At 41.4% G+C, this 6000-nt stretch overlaps 1 protein-coding gene across 1 annotated transcript in view; it reads right to left on the reverse strand.

Annotated features, from left to right (window-relative positions):
- Window positions 1–5630, reverse strand: part of FNDC3A (fibronectin type III domain containing 3A) — a 131476-nt gene extending 125846 nt beyond the window's left edge. The window contains exon 1 of the mRNA XM_004680249.2: window positions 5385–5630. The gene's annotated coding sequence lies outside the window, so the exon portion shown is untranslated. The remainder of the gene's footprint in view (window positions 1–5384) is intronic.
- Window positions 5631–6000: the final 370 nt, after the last annotated feature.

Here is a 6000-nt window from a genome sequence, read left to right on the forward strand (position 1 = left end):
TAAACTAAATGTTCAATGGAAGCATACTATATTTACAGAATGCTGTAAGAGAAAACTTGACGTCATGATTTCTGACCTTATTTGAAAAAAAAAAAAAAAAGACTACACTGTCTTCAACAAAGTGGTATTCATGTAAGCACTAATATGGCTTTGTTTTCATGATCTCTGGGTAATACTAGTATTTCTGTGGGGAAAACAGGTATTTTTCTTCATTTTAAGGATTGGAAATGTAATTTGAGAACTAACCTGATCATATGGCTGAAAGGATAATGTTGGAGCTAAGATTCAAGGTACTTTATAGCCTACCTAGAAAAAAAGAAACAGCTGGAATGATGAAGTTATTTCAAGAACTGACAAAAAGGGGGTGGGAAAGTGAATTATTAGTTTCTCCTTGAGGCAAAATTTAAAAAAACAAAATTTTATTGGCTGGGTATTTATGAAAACTGAAATTTAGTTCAAAGGATTTTAGTGCTTTAAAACAAGATAGAATATACAAAGAATGGCAAATGCTAGTACAAATAACCCAGTATAATTTGGGGGCTTTAGTGAATTTTTGTATTTTAATGTTTTTAGAGGAAGCATCACTGATTTTACCTAGGCAGTTCTTCATTATATGCATTCTTTACTCTTCTCCAGCACCCTGGAAATACAGAACTTAAATTACCAATGCCTCTTTAATGAAAGAATGCTTTTAATGCTGTATTCTTGCTCTCTTAATGACACAAAATATAGAGTAACCCTATCCAAATGACTCATGAAGCTATAACCTAAGGCATCACTATTCATCTAGTAATGGTATATGAAACACAATGTGCTAAAGAAAATAGAATTGTCTCACAAATACATATCTAAATTTAGGAACTTCAAAGAGATACATCATATAAATGAATCTTCAAAATAACTGATTATTATCCTTAAAAATTACCATAACTTATCTTTAACAATCCTAATGGACCTAATCTAGGTCTTCCTTCTCAGGCTATATAAGGCAACCTTTTCTAGATGACTAATTATTAACTATTCTATAACACATAATAAAGTGATTCTTCCTGGAGTTACTGGGGAATGTCCAACTTAAGGTTTCATACTAATTCATCTACACTACTATTAAAAATAAATTTCCCTACTGCCTGGCTCCTCTGTTGTCACTTATAGGCCACCAATACTCTGGTTTAGGTTTTTAATGCCAGCTTTAGTTTAAAATATGTAAAACCAGAACAACAGTTGATATCCTCAACCTTATACAAATTCTAAATCAAGCCAAGGTATAGCTATTTACACTGCTCTAAGGCCTGGCTCAAAGGCTTTTTTCTTTTCTTTCTTTCTTTTTTTTTTTTTTAAGATTTACTTATTTATGCATACAAGAAATGAGGTACAGGCTAGCGGTATGGGATGTGGCGGATGAAAGGATTCATTAAAGAGAGTGGAGAGTAGAACAGGTAGATCTACTGAAACACACTTCTGAGAGGAGCAGCAGGTGAGACAGGAGAGGTCTGTCACACCATGTGGGTCACCTCCCTGGCTGGGGATTGAACTCATACAGTGGCTGCAGATTGCTTCACAGTTCTGCACTTAACTTGTTGTGCCACCAGGGAGGGCCCCACAAGGCTTTTTTTCTTTCACTTCCTAGTTCTGAAACCTTAGTATAGTCTGTTACTAGAAGTTTGGCCACAAAATAGCAATTATAATAGTAGTTATTTCTGCATATTTTATTTTTCACTACAACAAAGAGGTTGAAAATGTAAATGACAGTTATAACAAAACATACCAAACCCATCTTATCAAAAAATGATATAAGGCACCTTACATTATATGCTACCTGGACAATTAACTACCCAATTTAATCAACCAAGACTCAGCAAACTAGTCCTGCTGCCCAAATCCATATCACAGTCAGATTGTTTTAGTTTTGTCACTGAGCTAAGACTGGCTTTTATATTTTTAAAAGACTGCAAAAAAAATGAAAAGAATATTCGACAAGTAGCTTTCAAGGTCTAAAATATTTACTCTAGCACTCTATAGAAAAACCTCCTGACCCCTGATCTAAGTAATAATAAACATATGACAAGCAATTCCTTATACATAAAACTTAAATTATGAGTATGTCAAAGCAGATGAAGAGTTTTCAATGATGTTCAAACTGTATTGTCCATCCCCTGCCTATTTCTTTTGACCAATTTCTGAGACTTAGCCAAAAACTACTTGAGGAACTTTTTTCTTCCTCCCTTTCTTCATCCTGATGTGGAATGCTCTATCATTGGTTCACTAGATACAACATCCAGTTCTGGCTGTCAACCTTTTTTGGAATGTCTATCCTTTTGCTATTCAAATCCTTTTTAAGCTTCAAGTCAAACTTCCTAGGCATGCCTTCCAGGATCAGGTTAGCCCTTAGTGTCCTCTCTTAAATTACATCTAAGGCCAAACAATGGAATAATACTGTCTTATATTTTTGTTAATCATTTCCTGTGTGTTGTCCAGTATTCTCAGCTAGTATGCAGCCTACCTGAGAGAAGACACATACATACTGCTTTCGTATCAGTATTCTGAGAATGGCCTTTTATCCTGCATATTTGTTATCTCCCAAGTACATCTCTTTATTCTGGAAGAAAAACACTTAGGATTATTAATGGGGTGATAAGTGGTTGGAAATGTTAAAGGAAACAACCACAAAGGAACTTGATGGAAGACCATAAACCACACTGCAAATTTAGAAAGTATATATGAAAGATAAGCAAAACTAGAGTAATAGGGTTAATAGAGGGGGAAGGATCAAGAAGTACACAAAGAACCACTAAGTCAAGATCTCCAAAATAAAATGAGAACCAAACAGTAAGAAAATTATAAAAGCTAGCAATACAGGCAAAAAACCCTCCAAAATTTGCCTTTCCACACTAATGGTCATTAATTTCCTTTTAATAGGTAACTCTTGACCTTGATATATCGGGAACACATTTTTTGCAATGTGACAAACTGAAGCACTACAAGGGTCAATGGAAATAGATATGTATTCTAAACTTCTGAATTTACATTAATGTGAATTTATTTGAAGTCTGCTAGAGATTACTAGGGAGAAAAAATTTATCTTTTGATTATTTGGGTAAAAAATGGAAAATATTGTATATATTTCTGTATCATTCTCAAAGACACCATTTAGACTAATTTTCATGGGAAAATGTAGCAGAACACTAAAAAAGGTTATTTCATCAACTTGTAATTTTAAAGCATAGGCAATTATATGAAAAAAAAATGTTTAAAAACAGGCCTAAGTATTACCCATAAATGTAAATGAAAAAGGGGCAAATTATAAACTAAATACCCTTTACCAAAGTAAAGCTTCAAAGACAATGAGATTATTAATGCATTCCTCCAGACCCACCTCTCCCCTCCCTCCTCCCCCCCCTTTTCCATGGGTTTGAGAGTCCTGACCTATGCTTGACTGGTCAAAGGAGGAGGAGACTTTTTAATTAGTAATAAGACATGCTCAATATTACACGTAGAAATGTTACAATTAAAAAGTAAGTGCACAGTAGGATAAAATAAGTGACCTCTTCCTTACTTACATGTACAGGGGAAAGTGATAACAATGACGACAATAAAAGATAATTCTAGAATCTGTTTACTTCTAATGCATACTGTTAAAATTGGGAGACAAAAATTACCCTTACATTATGTTTGCTTTAGATCAGTGTCATCTATACATTAATTTTCCCTGAACATTCAATGGTTTAAGGATTCAGACAATGGGGAAAAGGAGGACTGAATTCAGAAGCACACAGGTGGCTAAAGGCAAGCAGGCTGGGATAAAAATAATTTTGGTTAACCTACACAAGAAAACTGTAAGATGATCTACAAAAGGAAAGAAGAAAATATAGTAAAATATACTGGGCTAATGCAATTAATACAAAGTTTTAAATAAAAATTTTCACAAGATTTTTCTCCCTATCATCATTTTTTCTTCTTAGTAATTGGTGTTTATTAGAGATGGCAAAACTTATCAGAGAACTAAAAAACTGAAAGCAAAAATCTTAGGTTTTACATCAAAAAGGATATGTTAAAATTCATGTTATCATCCTTTTCTGTGAAGTTCACCATGTCTCTATGGGCATTCTAGCTCACTACTTGAGAAAAATCAATCCAACAGAGAAAATAACAAAAGGCAGGGGATTCATTTTGTTGAAATTTTCAGATGACTTAAAACTTACACGATGGCAAGAATTAGATTTAACATATACACAAAAACTAAATATCCAAATTCGAGATCAGAGTAACAAAATTCAATTAGTTTCTGCCTAACATATGGTTCCAACTCCTCAGTGGCATATGTTTAACGCTAATGTTGGCAATGGCATAGTGATAAGACATGACAGCAGTTCAACTTCGGCTATTTCATTCTTAAAATTTAGAAGACATACACCAACTACAGTTTCAAGAACTGAAAGCACAGACCAGTCAGTAAGAAGCAAAATTAATGACGCTGCTCAGTTTTAAAAGTCCACAATGAACACAAACACAGACGTGTCCACAGAAACTGGCATAAAATTTCACAGAGAAAAATGTCTAAAATCATGATTCTAACACCTCCGGCAACCATTACACACCCCTACCCTCCCACCCCAAAGGTTTTTAATGCTGTTTCATTTAAAAAGAAAAAAAAATTAACGGCTGCATTCATTAAAACAGTCACCATTCAGCTGGAGATTTTATGACTGAATTATTTGATTATTTTCTTTTACCTAACGCATGACGTCCTTGCACAGCACAGCGTCAAAAGTTCAAAGATCCAGGTTGTTAAACCGAGCGAGGACCGCAGCCTCCAGTCACCCTCCCGACCGAACAGGTGGTTACCACGGCCCGGCAGAGAATGACCAGGTAACTGGCACCAGTCAAACAGGATCAAACACACAGGGCGGGTTTTCGAGGTTTTAACCCCAAGATGAGCGGGAGAAACTCTCGTCAGAAAAGCGTTCAAGTTCGCCGGCTGCCCGGCGGCCGAAGCCGAAAGCCCCGCAGCCGCTCGGCGACGCTCTCTGCGCTCAAGCTCTGACCCTACAGAACTGCGCTACCCGCCTCAGGTCCACCAGGCGGCGAAAGGCCGCCCGCGCCGCCGCCTCGGGCTGACGGCCCGGCCGTCGCCGCCCCCGCAACGCCCCCCGCCCGACTCTGGCTCCGCAGGTGCCGGACAGGCGGACGGTCCGGTCCCCGGCCCAGCACCCCGCGGCCCTCGGCGCGCCCACGGGACGGGGTGGGATGGGCCCCTCGACGGGCCCGAGCCCCATTCCGCGCCCCAGCCCCGCAGACCGGGTCTAACGGTTTCCGCGGTGTCTGCTCCGGGGCGGGACCGGCTCGGGGTCCCCACTTCTCCCGAAGGGAGGGCCCGCGCTCACCTCCGAGTCACGCCGCTTTGAGGCAGAGGAGGGCGGCTGCTCTGGCGCCTCTTCGGGTTCCTGATCGTTCTCGTCCTCCCTCGGGGGCCGAGCCAGCTCTCGAGGCAGCTGCGGTCTCCGGCGCGCTGGCTATCGGGGTGGTTTCCCGGCTGTGACGGCGTCGCCTCAGCCCCGCTCCTCGCTCCCTCTACGCGCAGCTCCCGCTTTCTGTTTCACCCGAGGGACTACAAATGCTGCTGCCGCCATGCTTACTACGAAGCCGGGAGGAGGAGCCGGGAGTCGGCGCGCCGAGTGCGGCTGCGCAAGCCCCGCCGACGGCGCCCCCGGCCGGCTGGACCCCGCACCCCAGCCCCTGCGTGCGTGGCCGCCTCCGGGCGGCTTTCTTCGCGGAGCGGGAGTCTCCCCCGCGCCTCCGGTGTGTGGCGTCCCAGCTCCCCCGCCCGGCTTCCGGGGTGCCCACAACCCTCCCGGGACTCCCAGCTCTCTCCCGAGGCCCGTTTGCGCCTGGCTGACCGCAGCGTCCACCGCGGCCCGGCCACCAGCGGCACTAGGGCAACGTGGAGTTAATTGACATTCCAGGGGACACTCACACAATTCTCAGTCTAAATTGTATTCC

The sequence above is a fragment of the Condylura cristata genome, unplaced genomic scaffold (genome assembly GCF_000260355.1).
Source record: "Condylura cristata isolate star-nosed mole 26May11 unplaced genomic scaffold, ConCri1.0 scaffold00010, whole genome shotgun sequence".
Classification (NCBI taxonomy): domain Eukaryota; kingdom Metazoa; phylum Chordata; class Mammalia; order Eulipotyphla; family Talpidae; genus Condylura; species Condylura cristata.